Here is a 25,647-nt window from a genome sequence, read left to right as displayed (position 1 = left end):
GATGGAGATTTCTGATGGAGTGCTGAACACTCACAGCTGTTTTTAGATTATGGAGAGTTTATCTCTGTGAATGCACACACTTCCCACTGTTTAAGCTGAATTATTTTGAAATGCATTACCGCAATGACCAGCACTGTCTAATAGAAATATGTGAGTCATGTGTATAATTTCAAATTATCTTGGAACTGCATTTTCAAAAGTAAAAAGAATCAGATGAAGTTAATTTTAATAACATATTTTATTTAATTAAATGTAACCAATATAATTTTATTTATTAAATGTAACCAATATAAAAATTATTAGTAATATGTTCTGTAATACAAAGTTTATCTTGATTCAGACACTAAATTTCCGGGGGTTAAATTATTACCTCCTGGGATTGTCCAGTTTTCCATGTGGAGTTGGATGACTTTCTTTTCTCTACATTCAAATGAAATTCTCCAAGAAGAGGTTGGGAATGGCATTTGAACTAGAGATATGGAAATAGCATTCATCTGAAAAGACATGCTTATTGTCTGAAAAACCAAATAGGAGCTCTGAGAGAGAAGGAAAAAAGAAAAGCAGAACTTCAAGGGCATTTGAAACAGGACACAGGGAAGAAAAGAGAATTGCCAAAGGAGAAAAAATATCAGAGGGAAGGAATAAGGGCTCCACTTAGGGAAGGGGGTTAATTTACAGGCAGAGGAATGCCCTGCCTGCATATTTTTCAAACACAGGTAAGAATGCTAAGGAAAAAGATAAGGAAGAAGAACCTTAGGGAATTAGGGGGGAATCTGGTTATTCCTATGGCAATAGAATGTGCTTGTCTTTGTTAAATTTTTTCTGTCCTAGTCGGAGTGAACAGTGGATTAAACAACAGATGATCACTTTGAGTTTTAATCTGTGGCCACAAGGGAATTCCTTATATGGAAATATAGAGTCAAAGGGCAGATAGATGTATCTGGAATGATAGGACTGTTGCTCCACACCTGTCGGTCCTGCCAGTGATTTTTCACTAACTCTCCCTTGAGGTGCTGACTCACACATCATAAAACCCTCAAACTATAAACCCCTATTTCTTTGAGGTATAATATCTCCTGTCTTCCCAAGCCAATGAAGGGTCTAACCCATCAGAGAGCCAATTCCCTTCTCTTCCTCTCCTTTACTCATACACACATATTTAAAGAAGGAACAAAAACCTATCAAACTATCAAATGGTGGAAACTATTTTGTACACATGCAGGCTGAGTTTAAATTATTTATTTAGTTATTTTTATTTTTTTTAATTTAAATTCTAATTAGTTAACATACAGTGCCATATTGGTCTCAGAAGAGGAATTCAGTGATCATCACTTACACACAACACCCAGAGCTCATCATAACAATTGCCTTCCTTAATACCCATTATCCATCTAGCCCATCCCCCACCCACATCCCTCAATCAACCCTCTGATCTCTATGATTAAGAGTCTCTTATACTTTTTCCCTTTTTCTCTCTCTCCCTTTCTCCCTCTCTCCTTTCTGCACAGTGAAAGAAACAATCAACAAAACTAAAAGGCAGTTTATGAAGGGGAGGAGATATTTGCAAATGACATATCTGACAAAGGGTCAGTATGCAAAATTTATAAAGAACTTATTAAGCCCAACACCCCAAAAACAAATAATCCAGTTAAGAAATGGGCAGAAGACTTGAATAGACATTTTCCAAAGAAAACATCCAGATGGTTAACAGACATGAAAAGATGCTTTTGATCTTTGACCAATGGAACAATGACCCAGGTGAGTGTTCATACAACATCACTCATTATCATCGAAATATAAATCAAATCAAATATAAATATAAACCAAAACCATGATGAGATATCACCTCATACTCATCAGAATGGCTAAAATTAACAACACAAGAAATAACAGATGTTGGTGAGGATCAGGAGAAAGGAGAACCCTCTTGCATTGTTGGTGGGAAAACAAACTGGTGTAGCCACTCTGGAAAAACAGTATGGAGGTTCCTCAAAAAGTTAAAAATAGAGCCATCCTACAACCCAGCAATTTGCACTAGTAGGTATTTAGCCAAAAGATACAAAGATACAGATTCAAAGGGGTACATGCACCCTGATATTTATAACAGCATTACCAGCAATAGTCAAACTATGGAAAGAGTCTGAATGTCCATTGACTGATCAATGGATAAAGAAGAGGTGGTATGTGTATATACAATGCAATATTATTCAGCCATCAGAAGAATGAAATCTTGCCATTTGCAATGACATGCATAGAGCTAGAGTATATTATGCTAAGTGGAATCAGTCAGTCAGAGAAAATCAAATACCATATGACCACACTCATATGTGGAATTTAAGAAACAAGACAGATGAACATATAGAAAGGGGAAAAATATAGTTTTTGAATATATCTTGAACAAGGGTCTGTGACTGTGTTCTCCAATTGTCAGTGACTTCTACCTCTTGGCCACAAAGGTCCACTTCCAATGTGCTGTGATGCTGGCACTGAGCTTCTGCAGCACTTCTTTGCCAGCTCCTCCCTGTTGGGCTCTGCTGAGTTGGGGTGGAGGGCAGGGCGGCACCAGCAGGAGACTGCCAGCGGGGAGGAGGCAGGAGAAAAGACATCTGAAAAGAGATTGTTCTCAGAAGACTGTGCATATTCCAAGGAAGTAGATCTAAGACAAGAGCTGGAAGATATTTCACTCTGTTGATTATTTTTTGTGCAGAAGCTTTTCAGTTTGATATTGCCTCACTTATTTATTTTTGGTTTTGTTATCTGTGCTTTTTGTGTCACATTCAAAATACTATTGCCAAAGACCAATGTCCAGTAACTTCCTTTAATGTCTTCTTCTAGGAGTTTAGGGTTGCAAATCTATGTTCAGACCTTTAATCCATTTTTAGTTAATTTTTGTTATGGTGAAAGATAAGGGTCTGATTTCATTCTTTTGGATATGGGCATTTGGTTTTCTCAGCACCATCTAAAAGGAAAGAGATTTTCTTTTCTGGTTGTTTATTCTTAGCATCCTTGTCAAAAACATGTATACATGTGGGTTTATTTGTGAGCTTTTTATTGTTCCATTGATTGATATATTTGTTATTTTATAACAATACCATTCTGTTTAATTATTATAGCTTTATAATATGTTTTGAAACCAGAAAGTGTGATGTCTTCAGCTTTGTTCTTCTTATCCAAAATTACTTTGTCTGTTAGGGATCTTTTGTGCTTCCTTAGGAATTTTAGGATGGTTTTTTCTATTTCTGTAAAACTGTATTTGGGATTTTGATAGGGATTACATTGGACCTGGAACTGCTTGGGTAATATGGACATTTGAACAACACTAATTCTTTTAATCCATGAACATGGAAAGTTTTCCATTTATTTGTTTCTGTGTTCACTTCTTTCATTAGTACTTTTAAAATTATTATTATGTTATGTTAGTCACCACACAGTATGTCATTAGTGTTTGATATTCATTGTTCAAGATTCATTGTTTACATACAATACCCAGTGCTTCATGCAATACATGCCCTCCTTAATACGAATCACTGGGCTAACCCATCCCCCCACTAAACCCTTAGTTTGTTTCTCCGAGTCCACAGTCTTTCATGGTTTGTCTTCCCCTGCAATTTCCCCTGCTTCATTTTTCCCTTCTTTCTCATAGTGTTCCCCATGCTATTCCAACCATTAGTATTTTATAGTTTTTAGTGTATATGTCTTTCACCTCTTTGGTTAGGTTTATTTCTTTTTTATTCTTTTTGGTATTATGGTCAATCGGATTTTTTTTTTATTTCTTTTTTGGATAGTTCTGTATTGGTATATAGAAATGCAACAGATTTTTCTCTGTTGGTTTTGTATTTTGTGACTTTTCTGATTTCATTTGTTCTAGTAGTTGTTGCTGAGTCTATATGGGTTTCTACATATTTCTGATCTTTACTACTGAGGGGATCTTACCGTTGTTATAAAAACCATGAGGACCTGTACAATGATAACATTGGTTCTGAAAGGCAAACTTGGGTCCAGGTGAGTGTCTTCACATAATTTTTAGTCCATATTATTGCACAAAACAGCATTCTTGCAGATGTCACTGTACTTCTTGTTTTAATTATAAAAAATCTATTTTTGTTAATCTTCTCAGTGATATCATTGTAAAACTAAATGCCAGGAATGCCACTGGAAAGCCAGTGTGTGGAACATTCTGTTCCTGGAATGAGATTTCTTTAGAAACATAAGCAAGAACAGAAGTATTTTGTAAAACAGTCTTCAGATTAATTTTCAAACCAAGAACAGAGGAAGAATGAGAACAAAAAGGAAGAAAATCAACAGTAATGTTAAATTTTATGTATCTACTTGACTAAGGTTATGGTACCCAGTTGTTTAGTCAAACCCTAGTCTAAAGGTTTCTATAAAGGTGTTTTTATGTGTGTGATTAACATCTGCAGTTAGCTGACTTTAAGTAAAGGAAATCACCTTTGGCAATGTCAGATGAACCTCGTCCAACCCATTTAGTGCCTTAAGAGCAAAATCTGAAGTTTCCAGGAAAAGAAAGAATTCTGCCTTAAGATAGTAAATTCTTCTTGAGTTTCAAGTTAACAAATTTCAGACTTACTAGCCCCTATAATCATATGAGCCAATTACTTAAAATAAATCTCTTAATATATATACATGGATCTTCTTGACTCTGTTTCTCTGGAGAACAGTAACTGATATATCCACTAATTTAGCTAAAGGAAGAGTCTTTCCTAGGAATTTAAGTACCTGGACTAATGAGACTGACATTAAGCACAAAATGGGATTGAAAGCCAGGAAAAGGAGATGGGGACGAATGTGGTTCCAATGGCTCTTGAAGGGGGCACTAAAATGGTGAGGGAAGCATCTGCTATTATTGAATTAGAAACAGTGGCTGGAGCCAAAGGCATCCTACAGATGAAGAGAAAAGAGGTCTCGGGACAAACTGGAATGGCACTTTTAGAGGACGGTGAAGATTCAAATCTACTGGGGGGAGGGGTGGTACACAAAGAATACCCACAGCGAGAATAGTTAATAGACTGCCCTGTAAAACTGAGAGTCACCTGAGGACTGTGACTTTAGCAGTCTGGGTAGGGTCTGGGGATCAGCATGTGTCTAAAGTTCTTGGGTGATTCTATGTATAGCCAGTGGTAAGGACCACAGCTAGGTCAGATTTGCTGATCAATTTCACCAGCCTAAACTCATCAGAGCTCCCTTGCTGGATTTCCAGGTGATGAGGACACAATATGTGGAAACACAGGTCTGCTTCAGCTCCAGGAGAGTGTGCTTGATGAACTGCAGGAAGCTAAGGGAGGGTGTGACAGAGACAGGACACAATCACCACAGGCAGCTGGGATTAGTGGACATGGAGATGGGAAATATCTCCTTAGACAAAGTTACCTATCTCAGGAAGGGAGAATGTGCAAGACTTGTTTCAATAGCAGAGAACTTTAACAAACTAGCAGTTACAGATTTATATCTTTCTATAAGATACCCCTCAGGCAAAATGTAGTGTAAGAACAGGAACTGAGTGGGGTTTGAAAGCAAGGAGAAAGTAAAGGCAAGAAAGGGTGGCACTCAGTCTGGCAAATAACAAGCCCCACCAGAATTAGGAAAGTTTAGTCACCAACCTGAGAAGCAGGTGAAGCCATCAAAACATTACCGATCTTTACTAAAAGACAAGGGCAAGAGTGAGAAATTCTGCGTTAGTTGGTGACTGACCATTCCTGAAGTGAAAGCAGTGGTTCTCAAACTTTAGCCTGTGTCAGAATCACCTAATTACATAATAATATATAAATTGGTTACATATTTCTGTGTAGCAAATTTCTGCAAAACTTCTAACCTTAAGACAATAAGCATTCATTATCTAAGTTTCCATTGGTCAGGAAAGCATATGCAACCTCATTGGCTGCCTCTAGCTCAGGGTCTCTATGAAGTTACAGCCAAGCTATTGGCCGGAGATGCAAACTCTGATGGAGGTCTGCCTGGTGGTGGTGGGTGGGGAGACTGCAGCCAAGCTCCTTCACATGGCTGCCCAAGTGTCCTTACCTCACAGCAGCTAGTGATCTGAGAGATAGAGAGCCGGGGAGTGCCCAAGATGGAAGCCATAGTCTTTCTAGACTGTACAGACCATGTTTGCCAGTGACATCTCTTCACTTCTGCTGAAGCTTTTTCATTATAAACTAGTTACTAAGACCAGCCCATGCTCAGGGGAAGGGGACTTAGTACACAAGGGCCTGAAGATTAGGAAAAGGAGATCATAGGGGCCATCCAGAAGGCTGCCTAATACAGTTTTTTAACACATAGATTATTGGACCCCAGAATTTCTGATTCAGCAGGCCTGAATTGCTAAGAAATTCCTGGCTGCAGTTACTGCTGCTGCTGCTGATCCAAGAACCACACTTTGGGAATTGCTGCTTTGAAAATCCGACACCCAATCAGACTGAGAATCAGGCTCCAGCTTCTGCAGGAAGTTGGACTTCACCCAGACATTGAGACTGGGAGTCTCAATGGCTCAGATTCTGGCTGAGTCTGAGCTGAATAAGAATTTGGAGAGGATAGTTTATAAACCTTAATTTAAAATTTTGGATTTTTTAACTCATACAAAAATGATAGAATTCTATGAGGGCTTTTAATTCCTTTGGATTTTAATAGCTTATGAATTCAACTTGCAAGGGGAGTTAGTCTAGAACTTTAATTTTTCCTGGGAATGAGATAATGAGGGTGGGGATGTGGTGGGAAATTTCTATTTTGGCTTGTAATTAGGGTACAATTGTTTAGTTGTACTTGTTTAATTTTGTTGAAGCTTGATTGGACAATGTGGCCGGAAATTATTTGAAATGGGAAAGAGAACACAGTAAACTTTTGGCTTGGATAAATGGAGCTTTGGGATGGAATTTGTTAAATAGCTTTATTCAGATATAATTCACATGCCACAGCATTCAACCAGTTAATGTGTATAATTCAGTGGTTTCTAGTATAGTCCAAGAATTGTGCAAGTTATCCCCACAGTCTAACTTTAGAACATTTTCATTACCTCTTTCCAACTTTCTGCTGTCCACCCCACCACCACCATCACCGCTGCCCCCAGCCCTAGGCAACCACTTGCCTACATTTTGTCTTTATACAAAGATTAAAGATTCAAGTACTCAGTCATACATGCTACAGTTGAAGTGCTCAACTTCAACTGCAGCCATTTAAAATGAATGAAATCATACAATATGTGCTCTTTATGTTGCTGACTTTATTGAATACCATAATGTTTTCAAGGTTCTTCCATGTTGTAGCACGTATCAGTACTTCAGTTTTTGTATTGCCAAACCATTATTTATATATAAATCATATATATATGGTTTATATGTATATCTATCTATCTATATATATCTATTTTATATATTTATATATATCTATATATAGATATATATATCTATTATCTATTTATATATATTTTTTTCTTTACTCATTCATCAATTGACAGACATATGTGTTTTTTTTCTCTATTTTTTGAGATTATGAAGAACACTGCTGCAAATATTCATATGTGTTTTTGTGTGGCCATGTTTTCATTTATATTGGGTATCTATATCAGAGCAGAATTGTTGGATGATGTGGTAACCTGGTAACCATATTCCCAAGAACGGCCAAAGTATTTACCAAAGCAACTCCACCATTTTACATCTCTACCAGCAATACCAGATTCTAATTTGTTATTGTCTGTTTTCATTTTTGTTTGTTTTTTTATTTAATTTTATTTAATTTTATTTTATTTTATTTTATTTTATTTTTTACTATAGCCATAAAGTGGGTGTAAAGTGGTATCTCATTTTCACTTAAATTTCCCTAATGGCTAATGATGAGCATTTTTTCCAGGTACTTCTTTGTCATTTGTCATTTTGGAGAAATGTCCATTCAAATCCTTTGGAATTAAAAAAAATTTTTTTTAATTTAATTGGGTTACTTTTTAATTTTTTAAAACTGAGGTTTATTTATTTAAAACTGGGTTAGTTGTCTTCTTATTGAGTTGTAGTAGTTCTTCATATATTGTGGATATAAATTCCATATTAGTTATATGATTTGCAAATGTTCTCTTCCATTCCGCAGTTGTCTTTTCTCTTTATGCGTGAGTTTGTGAAATGACAAAACTAAAACGATTTAGTAATAAGTGTGATGTCGTTTTTATAAGGAAAAACAATCCATGGGCTGGGAGAATACAGTATTAACAAATGATAGCATACTCTTCCTGACAAATTTGGTTAAGAGAAAGTTTGATATAGCATTAGAAGCAGCAACATGGAGATAGGGCATGATTAGCTACCATTGCATATCTGACCTTATTTGGAAAGATCAAGGAACAAGAAAATAAGTATAAAGCCCAGAGTTGGATTGGTGCTTAGGGTTTGGCTGACTGGATACTTTGTGTTTCTTGTCAAGTGAAGACTTTACAGGAACATGAAAGTTAAACGTGTTGGTGTGGAATCCTGAGCAGGAGTGGCTCTATCTTGAACTTAATAATTTATTTCAATAACCCCCCTCCACTTTTGATCATTCTCTTGACCATTCAAGAGTTTTTGATTAAAAATATTGGCCTTAGGAGTATCTGGGTAACTCAGCTGGTTAACTTTCCAGCTCTTGATTTTGGCTCAGGTCATGATCTCAGGGTTGTATGTCAGGATCTGTGCTCAGCAGGTAGTCTGCTTAGTCTGCATGAGATTTTCTCTCTCCCTTTGCCCTCCCCCCACTGAAGCGCTCTCTCTTAAATAAATAAATAAACCAATCTTATTAAAAAATTGGCGTTATTGTGACTCTCTGTGATTGTTGCCTCTGGGGTCTTGGTGTAATATTCACAAGAGATATCAAGCTGTATTATTGGAGCTGGTTGCATTCTTCTGTTGATTCAGTTGGTCAGAGACCATCTATCACCCAGTCAATGGCTGCCTACATACATTTAAGACTCTTGAGGGAATTCAGTGTATTAGGGATAAAATAGTAGTCATTACCAATAAAATGATACCCTGGGTTTGGAAATGATTCCTGAACCAGGGTCTCCATGAACCAAATCATCCAGAATTAAGTAAGTCAAGAAATGATCCCAAAGAAGGGGATACTTCTTTAAGTTAGTTGTCCTCTTTATGTATTTCATATAAATTTGTCTCTACTTTCTCAGAAGTGTTTCTCCAGATAACAGCAGGTATTGTTGATTATTGCATAAAGTCCTTCTTGTTCCGCAATTAGGTAGTCCAGAGCCAGGCAGCTATAGCTTTGGTCATGGCCCCTGATCTTTCTCCTGGAGTAAGAAATGGCTCCCAAGGGTTAAGGAAGCTAATATGATAGAATGGGAGCTGAGTGCCCCAGTGAAGCTGAGGCATTGGGAATCAGAAGTGTGTGACAGGCAGAACTACAGAACCACCACCATCATAGCATTTCCAACAAGCATTTGGAAGTTGGATTACCCCTCCTGCCAAACTTTGCAATAGCCTGAAATATGTAAATAATGACATTAGATTTCCAGGCCAGAGCAAGAAGAAAAAGTGGAAAAATATCTTCATGGTATAAGAATTAAGAAAAGGATGATTAAAGAAGGAAAAAGAAAGGAAAACAAATGTTCTTGATCCAACATCTTGGGTGGATGCAGCCTTCCTCAACACTGGCTACTTCTCTTCCTCATCAATTTGATTTTGAGCTTTCCAGCACCTGTGCAGAACCAGATGTCAGCTGTATCCTTCAGTTTTGAAATATGGACTGGAAGTTTGACACCTTGTAATTTGGCAGCAGTGTTAGTAGTCAAGAGTACTTGGTAGGACCATTTCAATGAGTCTCACTTTTGCAAACCTATCAAATTAAAACAATAATTGTCACAAATTGTAAAAGATTTTAAAATGGCCATGGTTAAAGATATCATGAGAGTTTATTATAATGCAATTGACACAGAAATTTTATTTAACATTTTAAGATGATAACTGGAATTATAACTGATAGCATTATACCATGACAGATTTTTAAGAATTCTTTACACTTTCTGGAACATTTGTATTAAAACATATACAAATATAACCTAAGAAAGCTAAATATCACTTCTCATTTGACAATACTTTCAATATAATTTAACATATGAAATAAGTCTAATTAATTTAATCTCTTTTTATAAGGAGAGAGAACAAATCTTTTGAGATGTTCCAAGGCAGCCTCTAGAAAATCCCATAGTTAGTTTGAGGTCAAAAAGACTTAATTTAGAATTTATTTTTTGAGAGACTGCTGAGAAGATGGCAGAGTAGGAGGACCCTGGGATCACCTCTTACCACATGACCACCTAGAGAACACTCACATTGGCATATATAACCCCAGAAAATGATTGGAAGAGTGGCAGAACAGACTCTCCATAGCCCAATGTAGACAAGAGGCCACAGCAAAGTGGATCCACACCCTCTGATACGTTCTTGGCAAGAGCCCATGAAAGGAGTGACACAAACCTGGCAGTGGGCAAGCAGCACAGGACCTCCATGGGACTCTCCACAAATAGAAGACCTAAAAAGAACCAATTAGAGATAATGAACTCACTAAATGAGTTTCCTGATCAGGAAAGAGTAATGGAAACTCACCAAGCTGAGCAAACGAGAGGCAGAAAAAATATGCAAAATGAGAATAGACCCAGGGAACTCAGCGACTCTGTCAAGCATGAGAGTCACATGATAGGGATCCCAGGAGAAGAGCAAGAAAAAGGGATAGAAGACTTATATAGCTAAAAACTTCCTGAATCTGGGGAAGGAAAGAGAAATCCAGATCCAGGAGGCAAAGAGAACCCTCAACAAAAGCAATCCAGAGAGATCTGCATGAAGACACAAAGTATATAAGATGGCTAAAAGTAGTGATAAAGAGAGAATTTTAAAAGCAGCAAGATAAAGGAAAGCAGTACACATATGGGAAATTCCATAAGGCTATCAGTGGATTTTTCAGCAGAAACTTTGCAGGCCAGAAGAGAGTGGCATTATCTATTCAAACTGCTAAAAGGAAAAAAAAAATCTGCCACCAAGAATATTCTACCCAGCAAGGCTTTCATTCAAAATAGAAGGAGGGATAGAGTTTTCCAGAAAAAAAAAAAAAAAACAGAATTTGTGTGTGTGTGTGTGTGTGTCCCAGATCCACAGCCCAGCCACCCTCCTGCCTGAGTCAGCATGCAGTGCCTGCCACCTGCTCGATACTTACTCAACATGATTTTACCTCAGATCTACATGGACTCAAACTGATACTCTTCCCCTCAAATTCCAGCCCCTGTGCTTAAGTTTGTGCCTGATAGTAGAATGAAGTAACCCAAATAGCAACACTAATTCTGTGGAATATATAATGGAATAAAGAACTGTGCTAGGCTGGGAACATCTTCAACAAGCACAACAAAGAAAAATACATACAGCATGATTCTGGTTACTAAAAGAAACAAACCTGGGAAAAATAGAACAAGACAAAATCAGAGAGGGAGACAAACCACAAGAGACTCTTAATCATAAGAAAGAAACTGAGGGTTGCTGGGGTAGGGGGAGGTGGATGGGGGTGGGGTAACTAGGAAATGGGCATTACAGAGGATATGAGATGTGATGAGCACTGGGTATTTTTTTTTTTCAAGATTTTATTTGTTTATTTGACAGAGAGAGATCACAGTAGACAGAGAGGCAGGCAGAGAGAGAGAGGGAAGCAGGCTCCCTGCTGAGCAGAAAGCCCGATGCGGGACTCGATCCCAGGACCCTGAGATCATGACCTGAGCCGAAGGCAGTGGCTTAACCCACTGAGCCACCCAGGCGCCCCGAGCACTGGGTATTAAATGTAACTGATGAATTGCTGAATATATGAGACTCTCAACCATAGGAAACAAACAGGGTTGTTGGAGGGGAGGGGTGGGGGATAGGGTGATGAACATTAAGGAGAGCACATATTGTAATTAATCATGAATCACTGAACTCTATCTCTGAAACTAAGAGTACACTATGTTGATTAATTGAATTTAAATTAAAAAAGAACCCCCCAGAAGAGTTTATCTCTGAGAAGTTTGTCAAAAATATCAAAAGGTTTTAAAATACTTAATCAGATCAGATCATAGGTCACCATGAAATAATACTTAGTTATCCATTTAATCAAAATGACATTGAAGACTTTGAAGGCAAGTACAGAAATTTACATAGCTATAAAAACAACAACAACAACAACAACAAAATCTTAGATCTTTTAATACTGAGAAGAGTAGATTTTCTTAAGTAATCGAAGACCTAATAAAGACATGAAGCACAGTACATTATTTTGGTAAGATACAAGTTTTTTGTTGTTGTTGTTATTCTAGCAATTTATTTAAAGGATAAAGAAAAAAATATTTATTTTTAAGAACAGACTGATAATGTTAAAAAACAAAAACAAAAACAAATAAACCCTATCTTTTTAACAGAGAGATAATCAAATTTCAATTATGGTTCAGGGTACTTATGATACATTCTGTAAAAAATAAATCCATTCCAAACCTAGCCAGCTTGCCCACACATAAAATTCTTTTTTCCAGGATTTCTTTTCCACAAACCTTCTACCACATCTTTTATATCTATTTATGTTTCCCCCCCTTTTTCTTATTCTAGAAAACACAGTAATACTTATTTACTTTTCATACAGAGTTGTTATGGGGTTTCCAGAGTGGGCTGGGGCTGGCAGTGTGGACAGTGAAAAAATTCACCCAATGCAGAACAAAAGAGGTAAAAGTTTATTGAATACACTGCCCAGGAGCCAAGGAGCAATGGGCATGGCAGCAAAAGAGACCATCTGCCACGAGGTGGTGGTGAGGGGCTATAGTTATAGGGCAGTGTGGGGGGTATGGGAATATATGAAATATTCCTTTTTGGTAATCTTAGGAGCTGTGCCTGGTTGTAAGTATATCATTGGTTGGTTGGGGCCAATGGCTTACTGAGCCTGTTGGCATCAGCTTAGGGGAGCTGGGGCCCCTTCAGTCTAGCTCAAGCCTGTTGCTTAAAAGCAGCCTCTACAGTTGCTTCCTTTTACTCTTATTTCTAGAAGATTTTAATTGTTTAGAATTCTTAATCCTTGTAGTTCTTAATTACTAATGAAATCAATGTACAGAAATCAGTTGCTTTCCTATACACTAACAATGAAAATACAGAAAGGGAAATTAGAAAATTGATTCTATTTACTATAGCACCAAGAACCATAAGATACCTGGGAATAAAACTTAACCAAGGAGGTAAAGAATCTGTACTTGAGGAACTACAGAACACTCATGAAAGAAATTGAAGAAGACACAAAAAGATGGAAGACAATTCCATGCCCATGGATCGGAAGAATAAACATTGTTAAAATGTCTATACTGCCTAGAGCAATCTATGCCGTCAATGCAATTCTGATCAAAATTCCACGGGCATTTTTCAAAGAGCTGAAGCAAAGAATCCTAAAATTTGTATGGAATCAGAAGAGACCCGAATTGCTAAGGAAATACTGAAAAAGAAAAACAAAACTGGGGGCATCACATTGCCCAATTTCAAGCTTTACTACAAAGCTATGACAACCAAGACAGCATGGTACTGGCACAAAAACTGACAGATAGAGCAGTGGAACAGAGTAGAGAGAGCCCAGATATGGACCCTCAACTCTATGGTCAAATAATCTTTGGTAAAGCAAATATAAATATATACATATATATATTTATAAATAAATATACAGTAGAAAAAAGACAGTCTCTTCAATAAATGGTGCTGGGAAAACTGGACAGCTATATGTGGAAGAATGAAACTTGACCATTCTCTTACACTGTACACAAAGATAAACTCAAAATGGATAAAAGACCTCAACGTGAGACAGGAATCCATCAGAATCCTAGAGGAGAACATAGGCAGTAACCTTTTTGACATCGGCCACAGCAACTTCTTTCAAAATGTCTCCAAAGGCAAAGGAAACAAAAGTGAAAATGAACTTTTGGGACTTCATCAAGATCAAAAGCTTCTGCACAGCAAAGGAAACAGTCAACAAAACAAAGAGGCAACGCATGGAATGCGAGAAGATATTTGCAAATGACAATACAGACAAAGGGCTGATATCCAGGATCTATAAATAACTCTTCAAATTCAACACACACAAAACAGATAATCATGTCAAAAAATAGGCAGAAGACATGAACAGACACTTCTCCAATGAAGACATCCAAATGGCTATCAGACACATGAAAAAATGTTCATCATCACTAGCCATCAGGGAGATTCAAATCAAAACTACATTGAGATAACACCTTACACCTGTTAGAATAGCCAAAATTAGCAAGACAGGAAACAACATATGTTGGAGGGGATGTGGAGAAAGGGGAACCCTCTTACACTGTTGGTGGGAATGCAAGTTGGTTCAGCCACTTTGGAGAACAGTGTGGAGATTCCTTAAGAAATTAAAAATAGAGCTTCCCTATGACCCTGCAATAGCATTACTGGGTATTTACCCCAAAGATACAGATGTAGTGAAAAGATGGGCCATCTGTACCCCAATGTTCATAACAGCAATGGCCACGGTTGCCAAACTGTGGAAAGAACCAAGATGACCTTCAACAGAAGAATGGATAAGGAAGATATGGTCCATATATATACTATGGAGTATTATGGCTCCATCAGAAAGGATGAATACTCAACTTTTTAATCAACATGGACGGGACTAGAAGAGATTATGCTGAGTGAAATAAATCAAGCAGAGAGACAATTATCATATGGTTTTGCTTATTTGTGGAGCATAAGGAATAACATGGAGGGCATGGGGAGATAGAGAGAAGGGAGTTGGGGGAAATTGGAGGGGAAGGTGAACCAGGAGAGACTATGGGCTCTGAAAATCAATCTGAGGGTTTTGGAGGTTGGGTGGGAGATTGGGTGAGCCTGGTGGTGGATATTATGGAGGGCATGTACTGCATGGAGTACTGGTTGTGGTGCATAAACAATGAATTCTGGAACACTGAAAAGAAATTTTAAAAAATAAAAATTTTTAAAAAAGAAAAAAAAAAGGTAAGCAACTGTGGACTGTCCATTACACCAACATTTATAAATATACTTCATGATTTCTTACAGTGTATTTTTACTCACAGTAAATTTTTCAGTGTGACACCAGACATGTTTACTGAAAGACCCAAATATCTTTATTTCCTTTTGTATTAAGAAGCCAAAAGTAGATATACTTGTGTTTAATACTTCAAGTTTTAGAATTTTATATGACTTGGAAGATATTTAGATATTTGACGAATATCCACCATATAACTCCACTTAGTATAACTTTGAGGTTTCAAGTTGATGAGGGAACAGAAGGCTGGTTGAAGACAAAGCATAAGCTGACACCCTGCAACCTCCCTACCTCCCCCACTCCTTGGTGGGACATGTGTGACCTTCTTCCAGCAATCTGCCAACTATCTTTTTTTTTTTTTAAGATTTTTATTTATTTATTTGACAGAGAGAGATCACAAGCAGGCAGAGAGGCAGGCAGAGAGAGAGAGAGAGGAGGAAGCAGGCTCCCTGCTGAGCAGAGAGGCAGATGCGGGACTCGATCCCAGGACCCTGAGATCATGACCTGAGCCGAAGGCAGCGGCTTAACCCACTGAGCCACCCAGTCACCCAATCTGCCAACTATCTTAATGTTAATGTCTTGGTAGAGGGGGAAAACAACCTTCACTTGGCAGGGGTGAGGCCCCTGGTATCTTTGGTATCTTGTAGGTGCTCTTTAGCATATGAAAGTTCTTTTAAAACCTCCGTTTTTCCTTACCTTCCTTAACCCCATAGTATATAATCAGCCACCCTTCATAACCCCAGTGCAGTAGCTCCTTCTGCCCATGGGTCCTGTCCATGTTCCTCAATAAACTACCATTGTGCACCAAAGATGGCTCAAGAATTCTTTTTTTGGCCATGGACTTCAAACTCTAATGACATCTTTCTTAAATCATTTGGGACCAGATCATGGGCCTTTGAGTCTTTATATCTGGACACTGAGCTTTGTGCAAACTTGGTGAGTACTCTCTCTTATCTTCATTTACTCTCATTTCAGGGATTCTTCAAGGAGTATGGTCTTATCATAACATTTTCATATCAGTTGGTCTGGCTGCACTCCTCTACCCCATGGCTACTCTATGGGGAGGAGAAATTCTGCCTTTTGTCTGGAAGCTAGTAACCTGGCCAGGGGGTTAATAAGACCCAGAAACTTGATGTTCTATCTTTACTGCTGTCCTTATACAAAGTCATCTGTCTTGGTCACGGGACAGCTACTTAAGTGATTAGCACGGTTGCCAATCTTAAGACTCCTATGTGAGGTTTCCTCCTGATTGATCTAATGTGATCCCCTTTACATCCCTGGTCTAGTCACTTCTGGCCTTGGGATCTCCACTGGGAGCTGGCCAAAACCAGTACCTGATGGAATAAATTGGTTGTAAAGACCACAAGTGTTGGAATGTCACATAGAATCATGATGTATTTCTATCTTTACTGCTTTCTGTCAATGTTTTCTACTATTTAGATTACAAAATTGGGTAATTCCCCCTCGTAAAACTTTTCTAGTGTTCTCCACAGGCTTAAAATGGCAGATTCTTCAAGGCAAGAATGGACGGTCCCTTTGCTGGCACCCATCATAGTCTAGAATGCCACGGGGAAGTTGGGGAGGGCAGGTTCCCCCCCCCCCACAAGGGCCTTTAGTGGCGGTGGTGATCATAGTGATTTTGTTAAGGGTCGCCTTGGCTCGATTTAACACCAGGGATCTCTGACATATCCTGTGCATGGGATGCCACCCTGGAGTCAGGAGGGGATTTTCTTTGGTAGTGGACCCTCCATAGCACGCTCTTTAGTGAGGGATGGGAACTTTTTCAGTCCCCAAGAGTATCCCTTGGGATGCCTTTTAACCCATTGGAAACAATTTGGATTGTGAAATTTAGGAAAGTACTGATATCCTATAACACTGCATGGCCTCAGTAGAATCTGTCAGATCTCTTCTGCAGGAAAGACAGCAAATGGACCTGGGGTACCTTTATTGCTTGTACCTAGGCCTTTGTTGCTCTACACTGGCACCCCAACAGCCTCTTGCAAAACATATTCGGCTAGTAAACTCTATTCTGACATTGGGTGATAATTACCTAAATAGGCCTTCTAGGAAACCCAGGTTGCTGGAGGAAACCCAGGCCATTCCTAGCAAAGGGGACTCTGACCCTCTCTCTCTCTCTCTCTCTCACTGTCACTGTTTCTCCTAATAGATGTGGGGGCTTCTTCCTCACTCATTACCTGGGTTAATGGCTGTAACTGGAGCCAACTGTGGTGAGAATCCCTTGGGACAGGGACTTTAAGGAATATTCCCAAGCAGCTGCTGAAACTCCCTTCATTTCAGGGAAATTCCCTGTCTTCTATGGTTTGACATGGACTGTCTATTCCCCTTTGTTGGTGGAAAACATGGCTTCTGCTCCTCTGTTAGAGCTGATGAGCTCTAGAACTGGGAACCCTTTCTTTGCCTCTGACAGCATGTTGTCTCATCTGTTTCCCCCTCCTCCTCCTTCTTCTGCACCGCCTTGGGTGTGGCCTACATAACTGGCTTCTGTACCAACCTTGGTGCCTCAGGCACCATGGCTCCTCCTTCGACCCTCACCTTCAAGGAGAATAAGAGCACCCCTTGGACTTATCACCACCCACTCCAGATCTCCCCACCAGGTAAAAACTTGACAATGCAGAGGGTCCAGGTGGAACAGCATTGGGTATTTAAACGAAGTTAAGTTTGTTGGTTTAATTAAGATAGATAAGTCTTTAAAGTTATCAGCACTAAACTTGACATTTTATTCTGTAGAGGTTTACTGAAGGTCAGATAAGCTCATGTTATCTCTGTTGCAATGTGTTAGTAAAAAGCTGACTAAAATGATTGTCTCATCAAAGTTTCAGTGGGTAGTTGTTAAAATAGCTTTCCAAGTCTTTGGTAACCTGAAACTTTAAAGTTATTGGATAATAAATGGGATTTAAATTCATTGGACATCTAGGTCTTTTCCAAATAGGGTAAAGTGCTAACACATGGAGTACTGGATATAGATTAGTGCTTTTGATTTATTACAAAGAACTAAGGATATTTGAATCTGTTGGTAAACATGTTTTGCTCAACTGATTAACAAGTTTGCCATCTAAAAGTTGTGGAGTAACAGTTCACAACTGGTTACTGCTTAGTTTTCACTGGAGACAAAGGTTCTAAAGAATGCAAAATTCTGGGGTGCCTGGGTTGCTCAGTCATTAAGCATCCACCTTCTGCTCAGGTCATGATCTTTGGGTCCTGGGATCAAGCCCCACATTAGGATCCTTGCTCAGCAGGAAGCTTGCTTCTCCCTCCCTCCCTCTCTCTCTCTCTCTCTCCCTGCTTGTTTTCTCTCTCACTGTCTCTCTCTCTCTCTGTCAAATAAATAAAATCTTTAAAAAAAAGTGCAGAAGTCTACTAAATGTCATTAAGGCTGATGGAAATAAGGCAAGCATCTCTGTATGTAGAAAAATAGGAGATATGTGAGAAAGATATAAGGAATGGAAATGCATTTTTGAAGATAAAAGAAAGTAATTTTGTCCTAAATAAGATGGTTGTTTGGAAAGATGGCACAGAACAAAATCTGAATGCAAAAAAAAAAAAAAAAAAAAAGAACGAAAGAAAGAAAAAAAAGTTGTAAAAGATTTGTGAAGTCTTTGGAAAGGAATTTTAGGTGTGGCCAGGATGGACTAAGACTGAAATGAATGGATTTTAAAGGTAAACTGGTATAAGACTGAAATTCTCTCTGTTCAAAAGACAAGGTAAACAAAGTTTTTTTTCCCTCTTTTGTCTGCCCAGAAAACCAGTTTCTATGTTTTGTCTTTTATCACATCTTCCATTGCTTGATTAAAACTTCTCAGTATTAAAGGAGATAAGTTTTGCTAACAACTACAGAACCCTACATATTTGCCTTTCAAATCTCTTATTCCTATCTTGGTTAATTAAAAATAATTGTTTTCTAATTATCTATAATCTTATTCAAGCACTGCTATAACTTTAAATCTTGGGAAAGTTTGTTGTAAATGCTGTCTCTTTAACTCATTAGGCCTTTTTATTTGGTATGCTAGGTTACTCCAAAGTACTGTTAAGCAAATGATAAGCCTTAGGTTAACTTGGGGTCAATGCTATAACTATTCTAGAGTTGCAATTCCTAAAATTTGAATGTAAAGCCATTACTTGATATTTTGACTATTAAAGTATTAGGTGTCACAGAAATAACCAGACTTCCTTGTTAGCTAATTGTAAACTCTCATCTCATCAGCTTTTTAATCTTGTCCATTCTGAGCTTTTTGTCATTTATAATAGTTCCAATTCTCTTGTAAAATGAGATTCATCTTCAAGGAGATTCATAATAAAATAAAAATAATGAAAAGCTATCTTTTTATTTATTTATATATTTTTAAGATTAAAACCAAAATGGCTAAGAATTTCCAGAACTGACTAAAGCTGCATTCAAACTAAGCAAGAAATAGTAACATGGGACTAAGTGAATTGGAAAAAATATATATACAGATTTTTGTGATTCTTATTTAAAACATTGCTGGATCTCTAATCTTTGCTCCTGCAGACTAAAAATACTTTCTCTTTAAGATATTTATGACTTACAGAAATGTGAAAATACTCATTTGTAAGCAAACCAAAGTGTTTGACTTTTCTCTTTACCTGAATCCTTTGAAATTAAAAAGGTCTCAGAAAGTATTCTTCCATGGCAATCATCATTTGCATAATAAGTTCAATAAAAATCTGTTCTCCCTGTAACAGGACACCATTGAAAACGTTGGTTATTCTACCAAGGTTTTGACTGGGATATCATATTTGACAGACACCTGTATAGACCCAGATATGACCAAACAGTCTTAAAGAGCTAAGGTTGAGTTTATGAAACCTGGAGCTATAAAGCTTGTTTGGAAATGTTGACCTGATACTTTGCTTACACAGTTCCCAGCAGTCTCACTGGCTGAGTAAAGAATGTTACTTCCTGGCAGGTACAGGAACCGCAGGATATATTGGGAACCTCTGGAGAGGAATCCATCCTAATGTACATTGGTGTACATTGGGTACCCAAATGGTGTATTGGGTAGCCAAATACCCAAAAGGTATTGCAGGCATGTTTGATGGCAAGTGTTGGGCTTGGCTTCTGGCCTGGAGAGGCTACTAAAAGTGCAACCTAGAAATCCCTTATAAAAAGTTCCAGCAAAGCAGGTTTTAAAAGATTTATATGATCAATCACTATTCTTGCTGAGCTATGTAAATAAATATACCAAGTTTGTTAAAACTGGACTTGCTTTGCAAACAAATTAGTCTTGATTTGGCTATCTCTCGAAACGAGGGTTATTTTATTTTTGAGGGTTATTTTAGAGAGAAAAAAATATAGTTTCAATAACACACTTCATGAATGTTAAATTCTAGATCTGCTTGTCTTTAAATATCAATTGTTTACCTAAGCTATACAACTTGAGGCAAACTTCAGAGAAATTGCCACAATAGCTCATAGACAATCTTTGTGCTTTTTATTCTGTGGGGATAATAACACAGTTTATTTGAACAACTGGAAAATGGGATTGATTCCCCAACAATTGGGTAACTCCACCAGCACCCTGACCAATTCTATGTGGCTGTGATGACAAAATCCTTCCCTGAAAGCCAAAGAAAACCCCACTCCCTAGGGTTAACTATGGGCTTGTGAAGATAATGGACACAACACTTTCCTTGTGATTGGACTGGATGATGACTTGGGGATACCCTTATCTCTTGATAAGTTTTCCCCCATTTGCCAGTGATTCCTCCTTAATTAAGACTAGTGACAGTAGTTTCATGGAAAGGGCTATGAAAAGCTGGGTAGGTATGGCGTAGTCAGTCTAATAGACTATTGAGGCCAAAACCCTGTCAGCAAATATGTCTGACCCAAAAGCACAGTTAATAATGCCCAGCTGTGCTTTGCAATTGGCAAAAAGTCTTAAATATTTATACTGACTCCAAATATGGGATTATTAAACCATAATTCTCCAATCCAATATGGGCCTAAAATGACTCCATGTTCAAAGAATGGTCCTCCAAAACTGAGTAGCCCTTGAAATCCTGACTATACTTAAAAGAGGCCCAGTATTATATGAATGGCTCCTGGCTGGGATCCAATGACTATGTGACTCTAACTTGTGACCATGGCTTCCCCCAGGCTAGATAGACCACTGTACTCTGGGTTTTTGTCTGGACATAACCTTCCAAATTTAAAACAATGGTGGACATGGTTTGTGTTACATTGGTATAACCATCTAGCATTCATCTTTGGTACCTCTTTGACACTGGAGAACATTGCTTGACACATGGAAACTCTTAATTACATGGTCAAAGCTTTAAAGGACAGTCAAAGCATTTCTCCACTAAATACAAAATTAACACAGGTGTGTGAAGTGGTTCTACATAATGGAATGGAATAAAATGTTTTAACTGTTACACAAGGTGAAACTTGCTGCTAGCATAAAAACAGAATGTTTTTATGTCCAGATTACCAAATTACCAGATTTGGTAATTATCAAATTACCAAATTACCAGATTACCAGTCCAGATTACCAAAAAATACTTCTGGGTTTCTAACTGACGTGAATACTCAAAGTTGACGCTAAATTGTCTCTTTCTTTTAGTGATTGCTTTAAACTCCTGGACTGGAGGAACATCATCAAAGGTCAAAACTATCAAAGGTCTTTTATTTGGACTTCTGATTCTCAGTTAAAATATTAGCCTTATTTTGTTATTTTTGGTGTCTCCATTCCTAATGCCAAGGCTCCTTCACTAGCTTCTAGCTAACAGACGACCCTTTCTAGCTAACAGATGATCTTTTCTTCTCAAGGAGATTCATATGTTGCTGGCTTTAGACTTAGATGCGTCCCCCTTTTGTAACTCCCCTACCGTACATTCCCCAACTGACCAGTATTGATCCATAGATAGGGATAACTCTACACCCCTATTCAGCAGGAAGATAAGACCCTTCTTCCTTCAATAGCCTTAAAGATTTAAGGGTCAAGTTGTTCGGGGGTAAATGATGAGGTAACAGAAGGTGGGGGATGACAAAGGATAAGCTGACACCCTGCAACCTCCCCACACCCCCCCAATACTGGGTGGGGCATGTATGGCATTCTTCCAGGAATCTCCCAACTACCTTAATGTTAATACCTTGGTAGAGAAGAATAAGCAACCTTGACAATGGCAAGGCCTCCAGGATCTTGGGTATCTAGTAGGTGCTCTTTAGCATATAAAAGATACCTTCCTTTTTTCTTACCTCCCCCAACTCTATAGTGTATAATCAGCCGCCCCTCACAGCCCTGGCACAGCAGCTCTCTGCCCACAAATCCTGTCCCCATGCTTTAATAAATGACCATTTTGCACCAAAGACGTCTCAAGAATATTCTTGGCCATGGGCATCAAGCTCTAACGTCATTCCTACATCAGAATTACCAAAAATATTTTCCTAAACATAGTGGAAAAATTAATTTATAAACATACATCTTACTTATATCTAATTTACCTGTTCTAAATCATGCATAGCTTTTTTTTTTTTTTTTAATGAAAAGAATTCCTGAGACACTAAACAGTTAACATCATCTTAAGCAATCTTTCTTGTTAACAGATTTTGTTAACAGATACTGTTAGGTCGGTAATCAAAGCAGCAAGACTGATACAAAGTGAAGGTCAAGCTGTAAGGGCCTATTTAGCCAGAGCAGCTCCATCCTGAACTTGCCCCCACCCTCACCCACTTCAGGGAACTTACTTAAAAACAAGTCCTGGAAACCAGTCTCAGGTAACAAAGCCCAAATACAAGGGCAGGTCAGGCCAGGTGGAGGAATTCAATCAGTGGGGGCACATACTCTCTCCTAGCTACCAAGGAGTATGGGCCCCACCCTTTGGGTGCCTTTTTGATGCCCATTCTGACCAGGGTGATGGGCTAGTTCAAATATCTACTATGGGGTGAATCAATTGGCCACCCGTGTGGGACCTAGCCTGACTGTGCAGCTTTCTCTGTGTGTTACAATCTCATTGGCCACCTGTGTGTGGCCAGGCCCAACCACATGGCCTTTGCTCTATATAAGCTAGTCTGTAGGGATACCTGGGTGGCTCAGTAGGTTAAGCCTCTGCCTTCGGCCCAGGTCATGGTCTCAGGGTTCTGGGATGGAGCCCCATATCGAGCTCTCTGCTCAGCAGGGAGCCTGCTTCCACCTCTCTCTCTGCCTGCTGCTCTGCCTACTTGTGATCTCCGTCTGTCAAATAAATGAATAAAATCTTTAAAAAAAAAAAAAAAGCTAGTCTGTAAGGCAGAGGGTTGTCGCCTCTTTGCAAGAGATGCCCCTGGCTGGTCAGTTTGATTTTTTTTTTTAAAGGATTTTATTTATTTGACAGAGAGAGAGAGAGATCACAAGTAGGCAGAGAGGCAGGCAGAGAGGGGGGGGGAGCAGGCTCCCCGCTGAGCAGAGAGCCCGATGTAGGGCTCAATCCCAGGATCCTGAAATTATGACCCGAGCTGAAGGCAGAGGCTTAACCACTGAACCACCCAGGCACCCCAGTCAGTTTGATTCTTGATGCTTGGCTCTAAATAAAGCTTTGCTTGACCTTCGCTTTGTATCAGTCTCACTCCTTTGACCATGGACCCAACAAAGCAAAGCTTTATTTTGTTCCAAGCATTGAGAATCAAACTGACCTTTTGGGGCCACCTCTTACAGAGAGGGCGACCCCTCCCATCCTCACAGACTAACTTTCATAGAGCAAAGGCCATGTGGTTGAGCGTGGCCACACACAGGTGGCCAATGAGACTGCAACACACAGAGAAAGCTGCACAGTCATGCTATGTCATACATGGGTGCCCAATTGACCTACAATTCACCCCATAGTAGCTATTTGAACTAGTCTATCTCTTTGGTCAGAATTGGCACCAAAAAGGTGGGACCAACACTCCTTGGTAGCTAGGGAGACAATATGAATACTCCACTGATTGGATGTCTCCATCTGACCCGACTCATCCCTGCATTTGACTCATCCCTACATTCAGGCTCTGTTATCTCCACCTGACCTGACCCACCCTTGTATTTGGGCTCTGTTATTAGGGACTGGTCAACCATATTTTACTAGTTTCCCGGACTTGCTTTTAAGTAAGTTCCCCTGGTGGGGGCAGGGTCAATTTAAGGTTTACAGCATAAACAACAAAATGTCTGTTCAACTGAGGTGGAGCTGCTCTGGCTAAATAGGCCCTTACAATACAAAATGAGCTTATTTGACTTCTGGAAACCTAGATAGAACAAAAGTTACATGTCCACATTTGTATTTAATGCTGGTAACTCTGAAGACATAGCTGTTTTAACTAAACCAGCAAACTTTTTTATTTACTGAAGATTAATGTAGACCACATGAACTTGAAAAACATTTGTTTCTGTATTTGAGTATATTTCTATAGAATATACTTAATTTATAGAGTACTTATTTTCTCTAAGCCAACTAAATAGAGCTCTTTACAAATTAAATTTTAATTTAATTTAATTTAAATACCATCTGAGGTCCAAAAGCCCACACATCTGTAACATGTATAATATATACAGACAGATACAGAGATTTTCTAGCTTCTGTTTTAAAATTTTAGCTGTGGAACAGGTACCATGGTGCCAATTTCACTAGTTTATACAAGTACAGTTGGGTTCAAACTATGTTCTGGCAGATGGAATAATTTAAGGCTATCTGCTCAGATAGTTTAAGCTTTTTAGTAATATTTGTGCCAAAGATTTTAAAATTATATTTGCCTATATTAGCCTTTATTTCCCTTCTGATAAGACTTACCTACCTGAAATTAGCATGTCAAAGATGTAGAACATTCCTAGAGAAGATCATAGAAAATTTACATCTCAAAGGCACAGGAAAATAATTCAAGTTCCTGCAGGAGAATTTTTGTTTCCTAAATCCGGATATTTTACCATGCCTACAAGCCTTTTGAGATGATTAGGGGAGATTTGTGATTGTGAAAAAGGATGGGCGGGCTTTAATTGCTTAGGTGAATGGGCCCTTTCTGCATTTCTGTTGTAAAAACTCAATTTATAAAATAAGGTAATTGTTTTAATTCCTCAAAGAATTGATTTGCCACCTGAATGTTATCAAGGGACTGAGACAGTCATCCACTGTATAATCTCCAATTTTCTTTTTTATATCAGGGAGACAAATTTCCAACAAAAATGGGAATAAAAAAATTCCTGTGTTCTGTATTTAGAGCCATTTGTCTTCAGAATGCCTGTTTTGCCCTCTGGGTACCTAGTTAATTTAGCTTAGGGAATAAGGCTGAAAAATTTCCATCAGCCTCAAAATATTAGCTTCCAATCTGGCCAACTTCTGACCTATTTCAAAAAAAAATCCTTTCAAATATCTTGCCAGGTTTCATCTGGGACAAACAGTAAATATTCCTGGCAGTGTTGAACAGTTCCATGGTTCTAAGAAATACCTCCCAACAGGGTGCGAAAGATAACACTCTCCCAAGATTTAGAGTTCAAGTATAACCAAAAGGAAGAAAGACTTACATAATTTCCCTGAGAGCTGGCTATGGTTGGTAGGACTTTAGCTGCAAATGGAGTGCAGTCCATATTTCTGGCCATACTTTGGGCGCCT

At 38.5% G+C, this 25,647-nt stretch overlaps 1 long non-coding RNA gene across 2 annotated transcripts; it reads right to left on the bottom strand.

The window, feature by feature from the left end:
• Nucleotides 1–299: 299 nt before the first annotated feature.
• Nucleotides 300–25,647, bottom strand: LOC309871406. Of its 2 annotated transcripts, XR_014315260.1 has the most exons (4): nt 25,560–25,647; nt 10,455–10,509; nt 5,619–5,659; nt 300–2,606 (listed from the first exon to the last, which is right to left on the bottom strand). It is a non-coding gene; the product is annotated as an uncharacterized lncRNA (long non-coding RNA). The 2 variants fall into 2 exon arrangements; XR_014315261.1 differs by lacking the exons at nt 300–2,606; nt 5,619–5,659 and having other exon boundaries at nt 9,874–10,509.

This window comes from Mustela nivalis (assembly GCF_964662115.1).
Source record: "Mustela nivalis genome assembly, chromosome: 8".
NCBI classification, from domain to species: Eukaryota; Metazoa; Chordata; class Mammalia; order Carnivora; family Mustelidae; genus Mustela; species Mustela nivalis.
Note: the sequence above shows the minus strand (reverse complement) of the source record. Positions and strands in the feature narration are given on the sequence as shown.